The sequence below is a fragment of the Meles meles genome, chromosome 3, assembly GCF_922984935.1.
Source record: "Meles meles chromosome 3, mMelMel3.1 paternal haplotype, whole genome shotgun sequence".
Taxonomy (NCBI): domain Eukaryota; kingdom Metazoa; phylum Chordata; class Mammalia; order Carnivora; family Mustelidae; genus Meles; species Meles meles.
In genome coordinates, this window is record NC_060068.1 from 120,551,810 (window position 1) to 120,574,001 (window position 22,192).

Here is a 22,192-nt window from a genome sequence, read left to right on the forward strand (position 1 = left end):
ATGGAGAAATGAATAGTGCTTGCTGGGTGTGGGACAATAGGGCACAGCGAGGACTCCGGTCAATTACCCAGCTCAGCCTCCTCGAAGGATGCAGCTGCCCCTTGACCCCCACTGACTCCTCTCCAATCACCCTGTACAAATGTGATTCTAGCACTGCCAGAGCATTCCAGTCTTCTAGAGAAACTGGACATCGATATTTTCCCTTGACTGTGTGCTGCTGGGTAGGTACTGTGTTAAGCTAAATTAATGCTTATAACAGCTCTTTGAAGTAATTGCTATTATTTTAGGCCCTTTTGATAGATAAAAAAATTGAGGCTTATAAGAGGTCAAGTCATTCACCCACCAGGAAGCAGAGGGACCAGGATTCAAACCAAGGAGGTCTGATTCAATGGGGTGCTCCCAGCCACCACATTTGACGGGTTCCCGGGACCCAAGCCCAAGGCAAAGGAGACCCTAGTGGTACTGGGAAGCCTGCAGAACAGCGGGAATGTGGCTCTGCTTTCCCCAGGTCTGTGTTTGAATCCCTGCTGTGTGACCTTGAGCAAGTCACTGTACTTCTCTGATGTTCCAGTTTCTCCCTTAGGAAAAGAGAAAATAGTGGCAACGTCCTTTTTTTTTTTTTTTGGTAGGATTTTGTTGAGTCCTTTTTTTAAAAATTACCGTATTATTTGTTTCAGGGGTACAGGCCTGTGAATCATCAGTCTTACACAGCTCACAGTAATCACCACAGCACAAACCCTCCCCAATATCCATCACCCAGCCACCCCATCCCTCCCACAGCCCTCCACTCCAGCAATGCTCTTTCTGAGACTCAGCCAATCTGTGCACACATTGTCCGGTTTCTGGAATATACACAGTGCTCAGAGAAACAGCAGCCCTTGTCACACATTGTGAGAACGTGGCCACTCGGTTGGACATTGGAGGGTCCCCAAGGTCATCATTGTTGCCTGTGTGACTTAAAAAAAGGCTTACCAGATAGGAAAGTCAGCCCCCAGATATTTCATTAATAGCTCTTCAGATCTTTTATAACGTTGGAAGACTATCAGGCAGGTTCATCCTCTGCCAATGGGTGGTCCCTCAACCGTGAAAGGACTTGCTTTCTTCCACACTTTGTGCTTGCACGGTGGAGAGCTGGTGAGGAGCTAGGTCTGTTAGATGTAAGAAATTGAAGGGAAAGGCTCATCTACCCTCAACCCAAATCCCTTGTCTTATCTGGGGATGCCTTAGCAAGGGAGATACCAAAAGTAAATTCCCAAAACACATTTTCTTTGCATCCTCTAGCTGTTTCCTTTTGGCTCCAGTCGGAGTTGGCAGAATTGCCTTGGGTTTCCAGCCAGAATCATAAAGCAGTTATCACACATGAGCATACACACATACGGTTTTAGTTGTTAGATCGTTTTAACCACTCAGCTTATAAATGCCCCCTCCTCTAACTTTGTACCACCTCCTCCCTTCCTACCCACAAGCAAACTCTGCATCCAGCTGAGTTCAACAGGCACTCATGGCACATCTGTCCAAACCCTGGCCTCTGGTTGGTACAGGGCATCTCAGGGACAGTTCTAAGTTCTTGTCTCAAGCCCCGCCCTTGAGGAGTGCATGGGCTCGGGCAGGTCAGATCTGGTCACTCCTCTGCTTAAGACCTACCAAGCTGTCATGGAGGCAACTGACTATTCACCAAGTCAGTTTCCTCATCTCGCTGGCGCATCATTGAACTACATTTCCCAGCCTCCTTTGCAATTAGCTATTACTATGTGCTCAGTGTTGAACTGCCTCCCATAAAAATTCATATGTTGAAGACTTGGGACTTAACCCCCAATACCTCAGAGTGTGACCTTATCTGGAAATAAGATCATTGTGGATGTAAGTACTTATGATGAAGTCAGACTGAAGAAGGGTGAGTCCCTAACTGAATAGGACAGGTGTCCTTATGGAAGGGGGAAATTTGGACACAGACACACATGCAGGGAGAACACCACAAGAAGATGAAGGCAGGTAGTGCTTCCTTGAGGGAAGGCAATACCAAAGATTGCCAGCAGACCACCGGAAGCTGGGAGACAGGAGACATGACCCACAGATCCCAGAACGTGGCCAGGAGCATGGAGCACATTTTCCATTACAGTCCTGAGAAAGAGCCAACACACCAGCACCTTGGTCTTGGACTTCCAGGCTTCCGACAATGAGACAGTCCATTTCTGCTGCGTACCCACTCTGTGGTACTTGGTCCTGGTGACCCAGCAAACTGACCACATCACTGAGCTGGAGCCCATGAAATGTGAGGGCAAGCACTGTGTGCCCAGGCCAGCCCGTGCCAGAGACATGTCTAAAAGTGCCCCTCCCCGCTCTGTCCTTCTCCCGGAAGTGGACATGCAGACGACTTGGAAGCTGCATGTTGAAAGGTGTTGGGGCCGCTGTCCGCCTGGGTCTCTGTGTGACGGCCACCACCCCCAGTAGTGACTGGAACTGATGGACTAGAGAAACGGACTCTGATTTATTAAAGCCCTGAGATTTAGAGTTTTGTCTGACAGCCCTATTTAAAGCCGCCACCCTCATTTGCCTTTGGAGCACATAGCACAATTTCGGCGATGCTTCCAGTTTGCCAGCTTGCCCATTTTCCACCTCTGCTACCAGACTCTCAGCTTCACGAAGGCAGAGGGTCTGCTTGCTAACTGCTCTCGGGCCAGGCACAGCCCTCCTTCCATTTTTCTGGACGGGATTATGTCTGGTGGGAGAAAAGGGCAGGTCAGACACATCAGCACTGCTCTCAATGACATAAAATGACCGGCGTGTGGACAGCTATGGGGAGCGGTGTCTTTAGGGGAAAGGAGAGAAGGACAGAAAAACTTCAGAGTGGGTTCTACAGGAGAGAGTGGTGGGTGGTGGGGGGAGGCATGTGTGGAGGGGGGTGGATGAGAGGTTCTGCAGGCAGAGGCATGGAGACCCCGAATGTTCTGCAGCCAAGCAGATGGTACACCGGCCACCCGCTGGGAGCAGTTAATTCCGGGCAGCGCAGCTGGACAAGCCTGTGGGAGCAGGACCAGGAAAGCTTGGATGATTTCACTTAATCCACCGACCTTCAAACCTCTCCCACCACACCCCAGAGAAGGAAAACACATCCACACCACGATCCAGGACCCACCCATTCATGTCTGAATACAACAGAAATAACAGTCTCAATAAGTAATACTGGCCCTTATAATTTAAAAAAAAAAAAAAAAGTCTTTTATTTCCTTTCCTGTCTCTATTTTATTTTATTTATTTATTTATTTATTTATTTGACAGAGAGAAATCACAACTAGGCAGAGAGGCAGGCAGAGAGAGAGGAGGAAGCAGGCTCCCTGTGGAGCAGAGAGCCCGATGTGGGGCTTGATCCCAGGACCCTGGGATCATGACCTGAGCTGAAGACAGAGGCTTTAACCCACTGAGCCACCCAGGTGCCCCTCCTGTCTCTATTTTAAAATCCTAATCTCTGATGCTAAATGGATTTCATAGTAACTATTGGGTTGTGACCCAGAATTTGAACATCTCTGCTGCCAGTGCCTGGAATTCCTTTAAGTGGGTTCAGAGTCAGGGAGGGGAAAGATGAGAGGCTGGAGGGGTGGGGAAAAGGGGAGGGAAGGGCAGGGTGGCCAGTCCTCCAGCAGAGGGACAGCAGCCCAGGCCAGGCGAACTCTGCACAGGGCAGGGGTTGTAGCAGGCAGGATGAGGGACGGGACCCTGTGAGCAAGTGCATGCCTGGGGGACGGCAGGAACCCAAATACAGGAAACAGCCCTAGCTCTTTCTGAGGGCTTGGCTGAGCACTGTGGCCTGACTCCCAGGCCAGGGTGGAGGCCATCGGTTGTTGATGCTTGGATGGCTTCTTTGGAGACGAGGGTCTGCAGAGGGGCTGGGAGCCAGAGCCAGAGGTACAGGGAGAAAGGAGGGTCTCCAGGGGTTCTGGGCATGTTTGCGCCTCGAGAGTGGCCGGGAGGCCTCAGTGCCTACTGTCAGCACGAGAAGCAAACTGTCAACACAATACAGGGCTGGGTGTGGGGAAAGGTGTGCGTGTGGGAGTGTGTGAGAGTTGTGCATGAGCATGAGTCAGCATGTGCAGGAGTGCTGTGAGAGTTGTTGGTGCGCATGCGTGAGAGTGTGTATGTATGAACGTGTATGTGTGTGTGCACGAGCATGTATGAGCATGTGCAAGTGCGCGTGTATGAGAGCAGCCTGTGTATGCTCAGGGGTCTTCCTCTGGCCAAGGGGTTTGAGCCTCAGGTCTCCCCTTGTCACACCTCCGGTGGTGATCTAACCTGAGGGTAGAGTCAGACAGAATCCTTAGTCAGATCCTGCCTGTCCCATGCTCACATGGGACTTGAACACGTTGCTTCTCTCTGGGCCCCAGTTCCCACACCTGTGAAGTGGGTGTAGAAATCCCATCCCAGCAAGGTGGCTTGGCAAGGCTTTTTGAGGTAAGTTGTGGCACAGGCTGGCATCCTTGAAGCAGATGGAGGAAGGTTCTGGTCTTTACCTCATTTCCACTGGGACCTCAATTTGCCTCCTTTCTAAACCCCTCTCACTGTGGAGGCTGCTGGTTTAACTGTTTGCTGTCTGAGATGCCTTTCCCCACTCTCACTGGCAGCTCCCTCTCTGTCCAAGAGACGGATGAATCCTTGAGTGGCAGACATCGGGACTCAGGGGGTTCACCTCTGCTTTCCTGAGCAAAGCTTCTCGAAGCCTTCTCATCTGCATCTGTGCGATGGGCGCAAGACTCAACCCTCCTTTTGCAGGGCTGTTTTGAAGAGCTGATGAATTACACATTTGGAAAGGTTTGCCAACTGTGAAAGCAGCTTGGGTGGTGACGAGATAATCAGAGATCATGGGGATGTTGGCATCTCAGAGAAGCCCCTGGCAAAGTCCCTGGGGAGAACTGGGAGCCCAGAACAGCTCGGGTCTGCTCAGGGTGCTGGGTGTGGGTACAGGCTGCCCGAGGCCCCAGAGATTTCCCTCCTTCCTGTCCCTCCCCCATCTCCTGGTTATATTTGGGGTTGGATGTGATTCAAAGGAAGGGGAACAGAGATGGCTCCAAAGAGGGCCGTGAGTCCTCCCCGGCATCAACTTGGACCCCATAGTACCCTCCTTTCTCGGGGGGGGGGGGGTGGCTGTGGAAAGACCTAGAACAGCATCTCCATCACTGCCACCCCCAATCTTTGCAGCCAGCTCTGCTTCCTGAACAACAAGGGGAATAAATCTGCAGCCTTCGAAGGGCTAGAATTCTCCCGTTCTCGCTGGCACCCGGTTCCCATGGCAACCCAAAGCTCTCCTTTGCCACCTTCGGGAATGTCATTAGGGCTGCGAGGGGGAGCAGGAAACAAAGGGAGACATGTGGATCTGTGCAGTGTCTGCTGGGAGCAGAAGCCCTGCGTGTAGCAGGGGCTTTTTCCTCGTAAAGAAAATACACAAACCATTTCATTACATCAGACCAACTAAGGCATTTCTTTCCTAAGGGGAAGAAAACAACAGAACTAATAAAATGCGCCTCAGAGCCCAGTCTGAGAACTGGAAAATACATGCTGATGTGTGAACCACGACAATGCTACAAAAACAATAAGGATTTTACATTAAACCCTCCCAACCGCCTCCTCACAGAAGAGGAGGAAACTGAGCTCAGGAATGGCCACCACCCCCCCCCCCCGGGGTGGGGGATGGGTGCGGGGATGCAAGCCCAGCTCGGCACCAGATGCCTCGCCAACACGCCCTCCCGGGAACCCGTGATTATGGTGGCATCAGTGCCTGATTTAGGAGCCAGGTGCCTGTGGAGGAAGGGGAGGGAGCTGGATGTCGTTTTGGCCCTCCACCCCCAGGGTGGGCTTGATACAAACCCGGATGTAGCCCAGATTCCAGATGTCTCTGGAATCCATGTTGACGCCATCTTCCAAGTGGACGCCTTGAGCTTCCTCTGCTTTGGTCTCCTTAACTTCCATTTCATCGTCCCAAGACCCCCTTCACTGAGGCCACAGAATCTGTGCAAACACATTCTGGCCCTGTCCTCTCCAACTCTGCCTAGACGGCACAAGATGAAGTCCAGCCCCCTTACCGTCAGCCTCTGGGGCCCCCGCTACTGGGTTCACCATGGACCTTCCGTTGTCACCCTCCAGAGACGAGCCCATTGCTCCAGCCAGACTGAGCTCCATGCGGCTAAGCGAACGGTTCCTGTTCCTTTCGACCTCTTTTCCTTTTTTTTTTTTTAAGATTTTATTTATTTATTTGACAGAGAGAGATCACAAGTAGCAGAGAGGCAGACAGAGAGAGAGGGAGAAGCAGGCGCCCCGCTGAGCAGAGAGCCCCACATGGGGCTCGATCCCAGGACCCTGAGATCATGACCTGAGCCGAAGGCAGAGGCTTAACCCACTGAGCCACCCAGGCGCCCCGACCTCTTTCCTTTTATTTAAGTTGATTCCTTGCCTGGAACAGTGCCCTTCTTCCCTAGGAGCCACGTAAACTCCTAGTTAAGCACCCAATTTCAGCCCGTGCCTCCTCCCTTGGGAGATCTTCCCTACTTTCTGATCTCCTCCACCTCCATGCTGATTTAGTCCAACTCTCCTCTCTGCCCTTAGAATATTTAGACTCTGAGCACTTTCCTCATTTACTGAGATTACCTACTTAGATCTCTACTCCCATCTCCACCCCCGACTGTGAACACTTGGAGCACGGGGACCACCGCTGGTGCATGACTGTGATTGTAGCCTGCTGTAGCCGCTGAGGAATTTTTAAATGGGCGGCTGGCACTTTTCCATATACAAACACACAGATGGACAGTGGAAAGAGGAGAGCATGCAAATGTGAGTAAAACTTGTTTTAAGCTAAACCAACAAGAAGTGATGCTGGAACGAGCTGCTTTCTGATTTGAAAATCTCTTTGGAGTTGTTGGAACGTGATTTGCATGAGATAAGCCAGTCTGATCTGATGCTGGACCCATGACCCGGCTCATGGCATATGGTTATCCAGGCAAGTTGGAGAATTAGCAGGATTAGTCCTATCTCGTTCAGCACCATTAAGATCTCCGGCCAGTCCACTCACTTAGACGAAAATCTATGGTCTTAAATGCATTTATTAAGAACCACAAAGGTTGACAAGAAAAGGACTTAGCTTGCATCTAAAAAAGGCAGAAGAGAACAAAATAACACTCTCTAACCTGAAGGACACAATTAAGAAAGATGACAGCAGAAATTAATAAAATAGAATGCAAGCCAAACAAAATCCATAGATTTGATCAGTACAACCTGACATGGTCTTTTGAAAGGACCAATATAATGGACAAATTTCAGGCAACTCTTATCAAGAAAATCGGAGAGAAGATATTAAAAAATAACTTTGGAAATGAAAGAAGTCAAAGAACTACAGATAAGACTGATAATAAAAATGCATTTAAGAATGCTAGGAACTAGTTCTCATCCATGAATGTAAGCATCTCCATGAAATGAATGACTTTTTAGGAAAATATGAATTATTAAAATTGATTCAAGAAGAGGTAGAGAACTAAGTAGAGGGGCACCTGGGTGGCTCAGTCAGTTAAATGTCTGCCTTTGGCTCAGGTCATGATTCCAGGATTCTGGGATCGAGCCCAGTGTTGTCAGGCTCCCTGCTCAGTGGAGAATCTTCTCCCTCTGCCCCTCTCTTTGTTCATGCTCTCTCTCACTCCCTCTCTCACAAATAAATAAATAAAATATTTAAAAGAAGAAAAAGAAAACCTAAATAGATCAACAAACAGAAGAAAAGTTTTAAATAACTAAAGGCCTGTCCCTTAAAAAGAAAATAAATTCAAGTGGTTTATGATAAGTTCCACCAAATTTTCAAACAAACGACCCAAAAGGTTATCTATGATATATAAACTGTTTCGGAGCATAGATTAAGTTGGAAATTATTTCTCCTTAGCCTCTGAGAAAATCCTGATATTAATATTAAAACAAGGAAATAGTAGGCCATTCTCACTCAGAAACATACATATAGATGTGCTGAATAAAATATTAGCAAATAAAATCTAGTATATTGATATTAAAATTCCAAGGATATTTTACTATTCAATAACTATTCAATGCTACAAAAATCTGTTTATATATTTTACCAGCTTAACAGATAAGAGAAGAAAATCATACAATTGTTTTAATAGATGCTACAAAAGCACAACAAAATTAAACACCTGTTTCTGCTGAAATAAAGTAATGATGTAATAGCTGATGTTTCACAAGCATCAAAATTCTAAACAAAGAAAATTGTCATTGTTTGTAGGCAATATTATTATCTCCCTAGAAAATTAGCTAATAACAGAACTAAGAAGAGACATCAATGAAGGGGCAGTAGGTAGATATTACACAGCATTTAAAAATTAACAAATTTCCTTTACTGCATAATAACCAACTCTAAAATGTAACTGAAGTTCCCATTCATAATAAGAAAAAACAAAAAAACACATACAACATCTAGGAATAAACTGATAAGAACCATGCAAAACCTACATAAAGTAAATCATTAAACCTAATGAAATGAATGCTAACAACAATGAAAAGTACGATATAATGAAGATTCATGCCGTAGTCCTGGATAAAAGACAAATTACAAAGGTGTCAATTCTCTCCATATAATCTTCATATTTAATGTAATCCCAATCATAATTTCAGTGTGATGTTTAATGAAACTTGGTAAGTAGATTCTGAACTTGACATAGAAAATGCATAAAGATTATAAGGAAACTTTTCAAAAAGAAGAATGATAAAGAACTTGTTCTACCATATATTAAAACACACTGTAAAGCTATAGTTATTAAAACAGTGTGTTTAGTGACTCTGAAATAGACAATAAATAGAACAAAGTAGAAAATATGAAAACCAAACTATATACACTTAAGAATTTTATTTCATGATAATACATGTACTACTCAGTAAATAGGGTGTCTTTCTCAGTAGGAGAAAGTGAAGATATATTTAAAAATTTATGGGATGTAATCATTAAAAAATAATGAAAAAGATACTTATGGACATGAACGATTTCCAGTGCCTACTGTAAAGTGAAATGAGGTAAGTGATGGAAAAATAGGGCCTACTGTAATTCCATTTCTGATTTAAGATGCAGGTCATGTTGGAATGTAAAAGCACAGAAGAGTCTAGAAAATGGATTCTTTCACAGCGGATACTTTGTGCAAGAGAATTGGAATGGGGAGGGGTTGTGAAAAATTTTCCATTTTGTTCTGTATTCTAGATTATTTTCATCTTTCATGCTGAAAATGTATACATGCATTTCTTGATTTTATGCATTCAATAATAAGTGTTCAGGAAAATTAAAAACAAAACAATCCTACACCACAGAAAAGTCCATGAATGTCATCAAAATAGATCTGGAGCTACAGGGAGCTCAGGAAGCTCTCCCCCTGAGCCTGACTTCTGTCCCCAGGCACAGTCCAGACCTTCTGGAGACAGTTCAAGTCTCAGCCTGGCCTTCATGCAGAAGACCACCCCATTTCTGGGACTGTCTCTACCAATGGGCTCCATTCTTCTGACATTCCTTAGCATTATTCCCCACTCCTAAGCTGGTCCCACCTCATCCAGCCCAATGGGGCAAATTCAGAGCCTCCCAACCGAAGTGCATGTCAAGTGGATGTCAAGGCCACGGAGCCTCAGACACGTTCCTCTGAGGAGAAGCAAGAATCCACATGGCAACCTCTGAGCTTCCATTTACCGCGTGCTTCCCATTCCTCAGATGTTATGGCATCATGATTTTATACACCAAACTCTGGTTCCCGCTGGAATGAGGAACTGCAGGGACTTCACGTTGCTCATGGTCTGTCCTCTCTCCAGCACCTAGAAGGGTGCCCGGCCCCGAAGGCACTCAGTGAATACTCACTGGATGACTATTCCTGTTAAGATGCCCGTTGGGGCGGGGCGCCTGGGTGGCTCAGTGGTTTAAGCCGCTGCCTTCAGCTCAGGTCATGATCTCAGGGTTCTGGGATCGAGTCCCACATCGGGCTCTCTGCTCGGCAGGGAGCCTGCTTCCCTCTTTCTCTCTCTGACTGCCTCTCTGCCTACTTGTGATCTCTCTCTGTCAAAATAAATAAATAAAAAAAAAAATCTTTAAAAAAAAAAAAAAAAAAAAAAAAAAAAAAGATGCCCGTTGGGGGCACTTCCCTCTAACTTGTGACCTCCCAGAGTCAGGGGCAGTCTCCCTTCTCCCTCCTGCAAGGCAACGCTCATTTCTTCTTCCAGAAGTTTTCAACAATTCTTGAGCCACCAAGACTGTAGGCCTGGGGCCATTTTTCTCCTCTGGGTCTTAGTTTCTGCTTCCCGAATAATGTAATTCCCAAATCTCCATGTCAAGGACAAGTCAGGACTCCGCAGCTGGCACCATCCGTGGCTTCTGGGACAGCAGACATAGAATTTGCATTTTTCAGCAAGTTTGATCTCATAAATTCTCCCCACACACCCTGGCTGAAGATTCATCGGACTAAAGATTTTCTATATCTCCTTGCCACCACCAAACTCAAGGAGAATTTCTAATTTTCCGTGGAGTTCTAGTGCTCAGTGGGTTTCTTCCCCAGGGTTTGGGCTCACCAAAAACATTGATTTTGATAAAGGTGCTAATGAGAGGTGCTTGGAACAACCTGAGCCGCTGTCGTTCTGGGTCATGGTTAACTGTCCCCCTTTGCACCAAGGTGACAGCTCGGGGCAAGGCATGGACAGAATAAGGAAACTGAGGCACATGCCTAGCCCCTAGGCAAAGAGGCACTGAGGAGTGTAATTCTCAGAGGGATTTGCAAGAACCTGTGTGCATTTAACTCCACAGTTTAAATAGGACTGTAATTTCATAAGCCATAATCATGATCACAGCTAACATTTCTGAGCATTTGCCACATGCCAGGCACAGATGGGTTTTATCATTTTTAACCCTCCCCATTCTGTTGATCCCTTTGCCCACTGCACAGAATTGGAAACTGAGGTCAGCTCACTTGTCCAAATCACCTGCTACGTCCCTGGTTCCACTCTTTACACCCAAAGGACTTCAAGTGGAGGAGGGGTGTATGCCCACACAAAGCTCTGTCACCTGAAGAAGGAGGAGTACCTGCCAGGGAGACCTGGACCCTGGCCCGTAGCCCAGTGTCACCCGGAGACACACTGGAATCAAATGCTTGCCTTTAACGCTGACTATATTCAGTGAGATCCAATCCAAAATTTTGTCTTATGTAAGCCTTTTTGTGTTTTAGTTATAGTCACTAAAAGTAAAAACAAACAAACAAACAAACAAAAAAACACCCACAAAAAACAAAAACCTAGATGCGAAGCCACTGGCCACACGCTCCACGTACCCCAGCCCCTGAAGGCATGTTTTCACATTTTGCATTTCCTCTAGTTCGGTTAAAATAGTTCTTTGTGAAAATTGGTAAAGAACTTTCCTTCAACCTAAGAAATTCACTTTTTTTTTTCCTCTTTGTATCTCCTTGAAAACAGGGTGGGTAATTATAAGAAGCTAATTATCAGCTCTTTCAAAAGAGTCGGGCCGTTCAGGCTGTGTTTGTGGTGTTGGACTTAACTGCTTGAAAACTCTACTCACACAATATTATACTTACCATAGGGGCGCCTGGGTGGCTCAGTGGTTTAAGCCACTGCCTTCGGCTCAGGTCATAATCTCAGGGTCCTGGGATCGAGCCCCGCATCGGGCTCTCTGCTTGGCAGGGAGCCTGCTTCCCTCTCACTCTCTCTGCCTGCCTCTCTGCCTACTTGTGATCTCTCTCTGTCAAATAAATAAATAAATAATCTTAAAAAAAATAAATAAAATATTATACTTACCATAATCAATCATGTTACCCTCGAAGCACGAAGTGGGGACCTTCTTCTGGAAGAAGACAGAGCAAACCCTTTCTCAGTGATAAATAAGTAGCAGAATGAGAGGCAGCTGGCTTAGTGGTCTGAGTCACACAGATGATGATTCCAGTCCCAGTCCTGCCCCGATCAGCTCTGTGACCTTGGGCAAGTCACATGACTTCTGAGTCTTAGTTTCCTCATATGTAAAATGGCGATGAAATGGCTTCCTTCACACCATCCTGGGAGGTTAACAAAATAATGCATGTCAAACTTCTCTTAGCGTGCCTCGCACAGGATACAGCATTCACTCAATGGTAACATTATTTCTATCTCTCATCTTTGTATTTGTATTAGGTCATTGAATTAAGAAGATAAACTCTGCATGCTCTGGTTCCAATTGTCAACTTCTCTGCATATGTTCTTTGCCAGTGTCCATCTAAGGAGGTCACCTCTTAGACCTGGAAGTCACTCCCCTTGCCTGGGAGAAGCAAGGATCCTAAAGCTGAAAGAGACGTGGAAAGACCATCAGCCTGGGCTCCCTGGATGCAGATTTCCATCTATAAAATTAGCTGGTCATCTCTACCTCACCACTTTGTCATGACTACTGATGAAAATATATGATGCGTCCTCCTCAGTGCCCAGCACATGGTAACTGTACCAGAAAGGAGTTTTCTTCCTTCTGGTACTCACTAAAGCCAGGCACTCTGTACTCTTAGCTGGGAAGCCAGGCAAGGATCTGTGTTTCCACTGGATCACATAGAGAAACTGGCCTGCTTGTGGTCATTCAGCCGGATTAGGCTGGAATGTGAACTCGTCTCTGGATTCCACTCCTGTGCTCTTTCCAATGCTCTGTTCACTCACTCAGTAAAAGTCTACGGAGTGGCTCCCCCATGGCAGGCTGTGGGCTGGGCTACTGCAACAGTCTTGGCTTGATATAAAGACAGCCTCACTAAGGCCAGTGCAAGAGAAAAGGGCAAGGGGGCATCTTCTGTGCCTCCTCCTCTCTCTTCCCTGTTTATTCCTCCTCTCATTTTCTTCTCCCCAGGGCTGCACCACCCACACAGCCAGCCATGTTCTAATGAAGTTAATAATCAGGGTGTCAGCTTTAAATACAAGTTAACTCAGGGGAGAGAACCTACTTGCCAAAAAAAAAAAGCTTAACAAGAGGAAAATTCCAGCTGAGCTAACCCATTACCACAGCCCATGTACCCTATCTCTAGTACTGATTATATGCCATTCATTCACTCACTCATTCATTCATTCATTCTTGAAACAAGTATTTACAAGAATTTACTAGGTGGTAACCTTCTTCTGGGACAGAAATGAGCAATTTTTTTTTTTCTGTAAATGGCAAGATAGTGAATATTTAAGGCTTTGTGGGTCAGACGGTTTCCGTAACAACCACTCAGTGTGACTGTTGTAGCGCAGACAATATGGAAACACATGGGGTGACTGTGTTCCGGTCTGACTCTATTCACAGAAACAGGAGGCAGGCTGGGGTGTGCTCACTCCCGTTCCGCACTCTGGGACACAACGCAGAAGACCCAGGTGCCCCCACAGAGATCAGAGTAGAGACGTGAAGACAGACAGTGGTGCGCTGTGGTAAGAGGGAGCATAAAGGCAGTCATGAGGATAAGCAGTAGTTCGCTATATGGAGCACCTACTGTGGGCCGGAAACCTTACCTGAGTTATTTATCTTCCAACAGCCCTGAGAAGAAGGTGTTACATAGGGTCACTTACAGAAAACAGGCTTCGATGGGTGAGGTGCCTTTCCCGGACCATATGGCAGTGACCAGGCAGGGGGCCAAGAATAGAAGGCAGGCACATTTGACTCCAGTGTTCACACTCCTGGGTGCAGCCTTTCTGTGGAGGCTCCAAGGAGGGAGGAGTCTGTTGATTTGGGCAGGTTTTGGGAAGCTTAGCCAGAAGGATGATAACTTAACATCTTCAAGGACTTGTTCAGTGTCCCCACACAGGGGCGCACAGGGGTGGAGAGAGTAGACAGGATGTCCAATGGTGAGGTTACCTATCATGGACCAGGCACTATTCAAAGATTAATATACCAGAAAGCAAAACGAAGTCCCTGCCCTTATGGAGCTAATATTCTTGCAGGGAGAGACATACAATAAATGAATAAAAATAAAATAGGTCAAAGGGTGACAAGTGCTTGGAAGGCAAAGGAAAACTGGTAAGGAGGCAAAAAGTAATCAGAGTGGGCCTCTATGAAGAGCTGACAGTGGAGAGACACAATGAGAATGAGACGTCTAATCTAGGTAATGAGAATACCACGTGCAAATGTCCTGAGGTAGAAACATGCCTGAGTGCTTGAGTAGCCAAGAAGGGTCAGAGATGAGCCTACCCTTCCACAGCGCAGAGAAACCATGCTGCCTCCATCTCACAGACCCAAGAGCATGCTGGCCAAGATGGGTATAGCCAGGAATGGTGAGTGACTGCAACACATCCCTGGCCACCCCTCCGTTACCCACAGGGTGCTGAGAGGGAGCAGCCTCCATGGAAGCCCAAATCAGAGGAGAGGCAGGTAAGTATGCCCTGCCTCCAGGACTGAAGACCACATCCTGGGTTCCCATTGAGAGAGAGGGGCCAGGAGCCAGGCGTGTAACCTGCAAAGCTCTCTGCAGCCTTAGTACAGCTGTCAGAAGAAGAGGTTAAGGAGGGAAAGAAGACACACACAAACACAACACACACACAACACACACACCCGTCAGAACACTCATTTCCGAGGAAATCCTAACTGGTAAAATCTAAGTCAGCCAACACTTCCATAAATAAAACATCACATTTGTCTTTTGTGAATCCATTCTGACTTCACTCTTTCCCAGTACTGCAGGCAGATGTGTGTAGAGTGGAAAAAACCCTCTGGATTTGTTTATTCCTTTACTTTTGAAAAATGAGCAGACATAGGGGCGCTGAGTGGCTCAGTCGGTTAAGTGTTCGACTGTTGATTTTGGCTCAGGTCATGATCTCAGGGTCATGGGATCCAGCCCCGCCCGGAACCCCACCTCCAGCCCCTTGCTGGGCTCTAAGCTCAGAAGGGAGTCTGCTTGTCCCTTTCCCTCTGCTTCTCCCCACGGCCCCTCTCTGCCCCCTGGCCCGCTCTCTCTGTCTCTAAAATAAATTTTTAAAAATCTTTTTTAAAATGAGCAGGAACAGTGATGAATTTTGGTTTTTTTTACCCATTAAACATTTAGCTTTCAAAAAATATTTTGACTAAGGTCGGAAATGCACAAGTCAGGTGAAATTAATTTTTTTTTATTTCTGTTTTTCACTCTGCAATGGCACATTTGTGAGTTTCCTGGGAATGAAATGTAGTAGTCTCTGGTTACATTTCCAGCCCACGGCATTGATTATGGTGAAGACTGTTTTCCTGAGGCGTGTGCTCTATTACGGTGGGTGGAGAGATGAGCAGAAGCGGGGGGGTCGAAAGAGGGACACATTTTAAATCACTGACTTCGAGCTTGCTGCCAGTCTGTTTCTGGACAAATTCTTGTATATGTCACAGAAATCTGCAAGGAATTTTAAAGAGATATAAAGTGATATATTCCTTTTGACAATATCTGGATGCCAGAAATAAGTTTCTGGACCTCGTCTCAAGCAATGGGCCGGAAATACAGCATTACCCTTCAGGACTCTTAGCGAAAGGACTGTGTGCTAGAGCTTGTGTGTGGTAGGATTTGGTCTGTATTCAGAAAGAAGAATTTAATGCATTCGTTATCACAATTCTTCTCTCTAGGGGAAAAGCAGGCTGTAGGGATGCCAAAAACTAGATCTGTGTCTGCTTGCAAGCCTTTTCTCTTGTATATTTATCCAAGGAAAGGGATCATAAGGGAGACCTGAGCTTCTCACATTTTCTCTTTCCATTCCCTCCTACATGCAGATCCGTTTCCCTTCGATGCTCTTTCCCTCTATTTGCAGGTAAAGAACTTGTGTTTTTCCTTTAAAATCCAGCTCAGAATTCTATTTGGAATACGGTGCCTTAACTCCTGTGGACATCAGTCCTCGCAGAAATAGTAACTGTAGACTGTGGATGTAATACAAAAGGTATTCTACGTGGAAGAGGTAGCTGCTCCGAAGATTCTGGAGGATGGTCAAAGAAGCCACTTTGGGAGGGGACTCAACATGGAGCAGACCCACAGATGTCCTCATTGTGGCCTCACTACAACTCTAGGAGCCGAGTGCTATTCTTACCAACATCCCTGTGCACAGAGGAGACGTCTAGGGCTCTGAGAGACATATCTAGCTTCCCACCAAGTGCCCTTGTGGGTTTGGGGTGCCTGAGATTGTACCAATGCCCTCAGGACTGGCAATAGTCCAAGTCCATGCCCGGGAGCAAACTCATCTGTTCTTTCCAGGTTGACAATGAATCTGAGCTTTCTCTGTGTGACCTCGATATGGGAAATGGTGGGAAGCAGGAGGGCAGTCCATTCCCCCAAGGTCACTCACTGGGCAGTGGTGGAAGGGATTCAAACACACAGCTGGGCTCCCAGGCACCCCCTCCAGGGCAGGGAACCCCCATTGTGCACAACCCCGGCCCCAGCCTCTCTCCATGCCCACCCAATTCTCCTCGCCCTTGGTAGGACATAGTCAGCCATGACCCCCTCCATCCCTCCATAGGCCTGGTGGGGCACATGCAATCCCACCCACTGTGCAGACCAGGAAACTGGGATGAGGGCATCCCCTCTCCCCACACATAGAACCTCATTCTGTGACTTCTCTGCCTACCTGGGGCAGGGCCTGTAGGGTGGGGTCTTTATGCTTGGTTCTAGAATTCTTGGAGCCTTCAGCCAGAAGCTCCTTTGGGTCAATGACCAGCTCCTCACCCACTCTTCCAGGAGAGGTTTAGATGTCTCCCCCTTCATTACAGGATTTGGGTCCCCTTAGTGTCCAGGTTCTGGGTCGCACCACTTCGAAGAATGAAGAGGTAGACCAGATGAAGAGTGGTGGGCAGCAGAGCAAAGTTTATTCAGCAAGAGTTCAAAGGTTCCAGAAGGGAGGGGGACCCGAATGGGTTTCCCTCAGAGTTTCTAAGTTTAGGGGTTTTTAGAAGATCTTTTGTGGAGCTATCTTAACCAGTCAGGGTGTGCTGAGTCGTGCCTATCAGGGCTCTGGTCGCGTATCTGTCTACCTATTAGGTTCATGTCACGTGTTGATGGTCTTTTTTTGCTGACATCTGGGAGCTTAGGTCACTGACTGTACATCAGCAGTGTTCCCTCCTGGAAGGAACTTTGGAGAGAAAGATGGGGGGATGGGGGAGCCATGCATGGAGCTGGGTTTTATCAGGAGGCAGAATGTATAGAATGTGGAGATGAAGTAGACGCAGGATGTTAGAGAGAGGAGGCAGGAATATGCCCAGCTTTCCAGTAAATTCCAGGGTGCATGACTCTGCCATTGGCTGAGATGAGGTGGAAAAGGGCAGCTGGCACATCATGGAGGGAAGGGACGATGAGAAGTCCCCTGAAAGCAGGAGTCCTGCCATTGTGCCTGCCGACAATCTCACAGCAGAGAGATCTTGACAAGTACTTGAAACCTTTGGAGACAGAGTCCCCCATCTTGTCCCAGCTATTACATATCAAGGACCCTTATTTAGGTGGTAGAAGCACCTGGGAAGAAATGGAAACAGGGTTTATGAGAGCCCTCATCAGGGTTCAGATCGCTGGGAAATCACCTACATTTTTGATCCTGGCTATGTCTAATGAGGGCCCAGGAGTGCAGGGAGATGAATATTTAAAACACCAGGGGTCCTGGGTGAAGCAAACAGCCAACCTCAAAGCCAGGGGTCTGGGTTCTGGTCCAGTGCAACCTCTAATCATGGCCACAATCCTGGAGTCAACATCTCCAGGCCCGTCTCCTAGAGTGCCCCCAGCCGGCCTGGAAGCTCTGCTCATTCCAAGATGGTTTTCTGTGACCCCGCCCTGCTCTCAGCAGAGGTAGACATCTTTCTCCTCGCTCTTCAGTGTCCCGCTCATTCCTCAGTTATAGCAACTGCCACGTTTAATGACAATCACTCCCGTTCAGTGTCACAAAGGAGGGAGACGCAGGAGATCAGATGGTTTGGGGCTCCCTTTCCTAACACTACTTCTCACACCATGTGACCTTGGGCAAGTCCCCTTTCTTCTTTAGGTCTCCATCCCCAACTGCTGGGAGGTTTCGAACATGAGAAGAAAATGCCCATAAACTGCTCGTCATCATGATTGGCATATGTGAACAGCACAATGAAGATTAGTCCCCCACCCCAAGAAGATGCTCTGCTCTGTGAGGTCAAGCTCTATCTTGGGCATCTCGAAGGATTTGGACTTTGCCACCAGGATGAAGTATGTTCATGTTCTGGCTCTGCCCTTGACAGACACATGACCTTAAGGCAGGCCATTTTACTACTCTGAGCCTCAGTTTCCTAATCTGTAAAAGGGTGGCTTTTGCTAGGAATAATGCGGATTATAAACGTGAAGTGTCTGTTAGTGTCTGGCACTTAGTATTATAAAAGGCTGAAGTTGTTGAATTCAGCCCCCTAAATTGTTCTGGGTCAGTGCATCTGTGAGATCAGGAACTGTTTCTTTCTTATTTACAAACATATCCCCAGGACTGCCAAATACAGTTGTATAAGTTGTGCACTGAGCTATTCCAGAGCATTCTTCATATAGATTTTGATGGGAACCATGCTCCTTGGAGTTGTACAGTACATCATCCCTGCCAACATAGTTCCTGGCATTGTTCTAGGTGCTGTAACAGGACCAATTCCTGCTCTCCTAGAGCTTATATCATAGTAGGGAGGGGGAATATAAAGACAATAAATGAGTTTCCAATAAATAAAATAGGATGATGCAATAGTGTCTAGGAGAGGAAAGTCCTCACGGCTACAGTGACAGGAACTGAGGCATGAATGTCAGCTGTGCAAACACTGGATGGGGTGTTGCAGGAAGAACATAAAAGCAAGGGCCCTTGGGCAGGCATGAGTGTGCCAGGGAGTAGTTGGAAGGCAGGCCGTCATGGGCACACAAGCCCAGATAAGGACAACATGCCCTTCTAAGTGGTTCTTCTGGTTGCCATGGAAGATTTCCATCAGTGACGGGACATGATTGGATTTGTGATTTCTAAAGGGGAGGGAAGCAAGCGGGGAGGCTGATGCAGTCACTCTGGCTGAAGATAGGGGCCACCAGGACCAGGGAGCAGGTTTTGAAATCAGAAACAATGAACCCAGGCCAGAGGTACATGGGACGTGGAGGAGGCAGCAGACACAAATGGGCTGCATGTGGAAGAGAAGAGCAGAGACGGGCTCTCCTTCCCGGGGGTTCCGATGGAGAGCTACACATGAGACAGGAAGACTGGGAGTGGGACGTGCTTGGGTGGGGGGAGTCTGCCATGCCCGGAAGGCTCCTGAGTGGAGGTGTCTGGTGTTCAACTCGGGTTCAGTAAACTTGTCGGATGCGTGAACCGATGAACAACTGAGGCTCCAGGTTGTCTGTACATGGAGCAAATAGGGCTCCTTGGGTAAAATTGAATGAGCTCTCAGAGATCGTGGGTAGAGGAAGTAGAGGAAGTTGCCTCTGAGGCTGCCCTGAAGAGGCACGAAGGGTCCCTGTGATTTGACCTCCCTCCCTTCCTCCTCCTGTCCCCTGCCCCCCGCATAGCACTCTGTCCCAGAGTCCACCCCACCCATATGCACACACAGGCTTCGCCAAGCTCCAAACATCTCCTGCCCCACTTTGTGAGGAGAGATGCTGCAGCCCAGGGATGGGTGAGGACGCTTCTCAGTCGGGGAGGCCCTGCTGCATTCCTGGGCTGCAGGGTCAGAGGGCCTGAGGGTGCAGAAGAAAAGACCGTGACATCAGGCCCCTTAATGTGTCATTGTACCATGCACTTTGGCTGGGGTCCCGCTGAGCATGCTGGGGCGGTGGTAGGGAGAGGTGGGGAAGGTGCTCCTGGTGTCCTGGGGAGGGCCAGCCCCCTGCAGGGCAAACCTGCACTCGTCACGTTTTTCCTCCCATAATCCCTCACCCTGCCATTCTCCACACTCCTCTGCTCCCACCCTCAATTGGCCTTTTCATTCTCTGGCAGGTGCTGTCTCCGAATGGAAGGTGTCTGTGCATACTATAGATATGTGGAAATGTCAGGGTTCTTATTTCTGCACCGTTTCCTTGCAAATGCTCTCCAAAGACCTGAAAATTCACAGCCGAGGTGTGGGACCAGATTCACTAGAGCTCGGATCCTGGCTCTGTTAATCACAAGCCTCTCTGTCTTGGGCAAGTGGCTTCCTATCTCTGAGCCTCAGGTTCCTTGTCTGCAAAATGGGCTACTCGAGGTGTGAGTGCTGACCTAGGGACCTACCCAGCATGAAGTCCGCCCCCAAACAGAGGCAGCTTAATGTGGAGGAAGAACTCCCAAGGTCAAGGTGGGGCATATCACCTGCTTTGAGGCAATAGAGCATGAAACTTAGAGAAAAGGCATGAAGAAAGAGGAAGGAGCAGGAAGCATGAGTTGGGGGAGATGGGAGGCGCTGCCGCAGGAGGGCTGGGCCACATCAGGCCACACACAGTCATACTATTTAATTTAAGGAGTGTGCTGAGGGCACTGGGAAACACGGGCAGGCCGTAGCAGGAGCACGTGATCTGATTTCTGGCTGCTTTGCAGAGAATGAATTGCTGTGGACGACGGATGAAGCAGGGATGGCTCAAATCAAATCAGGAGAGAAATCAAAGCCAAACCCCACTTCCTGTCTTGAGCCCTAGAATCGGAGAGACCCAGGTTCAAATCTCAGCCGCACCACTTGGCACTGGGGTGGACTTGGAAATGCCACTTTCCCTCTCTAAGTTTTGGGTTTCTGGTCTGTACAGTGGGAGTCGTTAGAACATCATGTTGGGGCAATGCCAAAGATTAAATGAGCTAAATCTCAGACAGAGGCTCACATAGAACAAACGCTCAATAAATGGAAAGTACTATCATTGCAACCTTTTTGTCCCCTACCATGCACATAAACACACACTGCCCTAACGTACCCTTGGACTTGCAGAGAATCCCCTCCCCATTTTTATAGCCAGCTCCAAATCAACCTTTGTCTGCAGCTCCGGGTTGAGGGGTGAGTGGCACAGAGGCCTCAGAGGATTTGGGCTGCAGCTCAGTTGCCTAGCAACAGCATCAGCATCTGCATCGTTGCAGAGCCAGGCCACATCGTCAGGCACCAGTCAAAACAAAGGCAGTGGCAATGACTCAGAGCCAGTCCTGGGAACTGGGGGGAGAAGGGTCTTATTTCTGGCAAGGGCCGGGTACACACAGGATCCAGCTCTAGGCAGGGCCCAGCCCCCAATTCTAACTCCCTCCTCTCCTACGAAGCCTATTCCCTCACAGCCCCCTGGGCCTTCCAGGACAGGGAGGTGACTTGGGGTTGAAGATGTGCCAACTGCCTGCCAGAACATTCCGCAGCATGCTAAATGTTTACAGTCTTCAGAGCAATGTTTGTTGGCCTCCCAGATCCTGCTCCCCTGCCCTCACCTCTTACAGAGCTCTAGAGACAAAGGGCCAAGCACTCCTGGCCCCCGACAGCTGAGCTATGGGCCGCTCCCCCAGGATGACCAGAGCTGGTCTCCTCACTCTCCCTTCCCCAGGTCCTGCTCCACCTGGAGCTTCTTCTCAGGAACGCACCAACACTACCCCCGCGGTGTCCGGAAAAGCAGCTGCCATCCTGGGCCATTCCCATCCCACTAGCCCTCAAGGCCAACAGTCCCAAAATCCCAGCAACTGTCCCCTTCCCCTGATCTTCTCCCAGGACTTCTGTCCACTTCAGGCATGGCCGTGGCCTCCTGGGCAGTGTGCCCACACCCCAGGCTCACCCGCTCTCCTCCATGGAGTACCTTCCAAATGCCCAATGAGACCTTGGCACAGGACTCCTGCCTTTGACCCCAATGGCTCCACCTACCACAACCCAAAGCCCAGACTCTTCCCAGAGCCTGCAAGTCTCCCCACAGTCCAGTCCCCAGGCCTAGAGCTCACCACACACACACACACACACACACACACACACATTCAAACACACACAGACACACAGCCCAGACTCACCCTCAAAGACACAGGCACACGCACATGCACACATGCACGCTTTACCTCGTGACCATGGGTGACCGGACTTCCCCTGGCTCCCTGGTGACGGATGAGCTGAGCGCAGCTGGGAACCGTCGTGACCGGCAGCCCAGCAGCCTTCCAGGGAAAACAGGGCCTAGGTTCCACATCAGGGGTATTAGGAAGAGCTAATGCTGGACCCTCCCGTCACGCTCAGCTTAGTCAATATCTACTTACCCAGTGAGACCGGCCCCCCATGTCACGTTAGTCCTGAGGGTGTGGCGGGAAGAAGAAGGACCCCAGG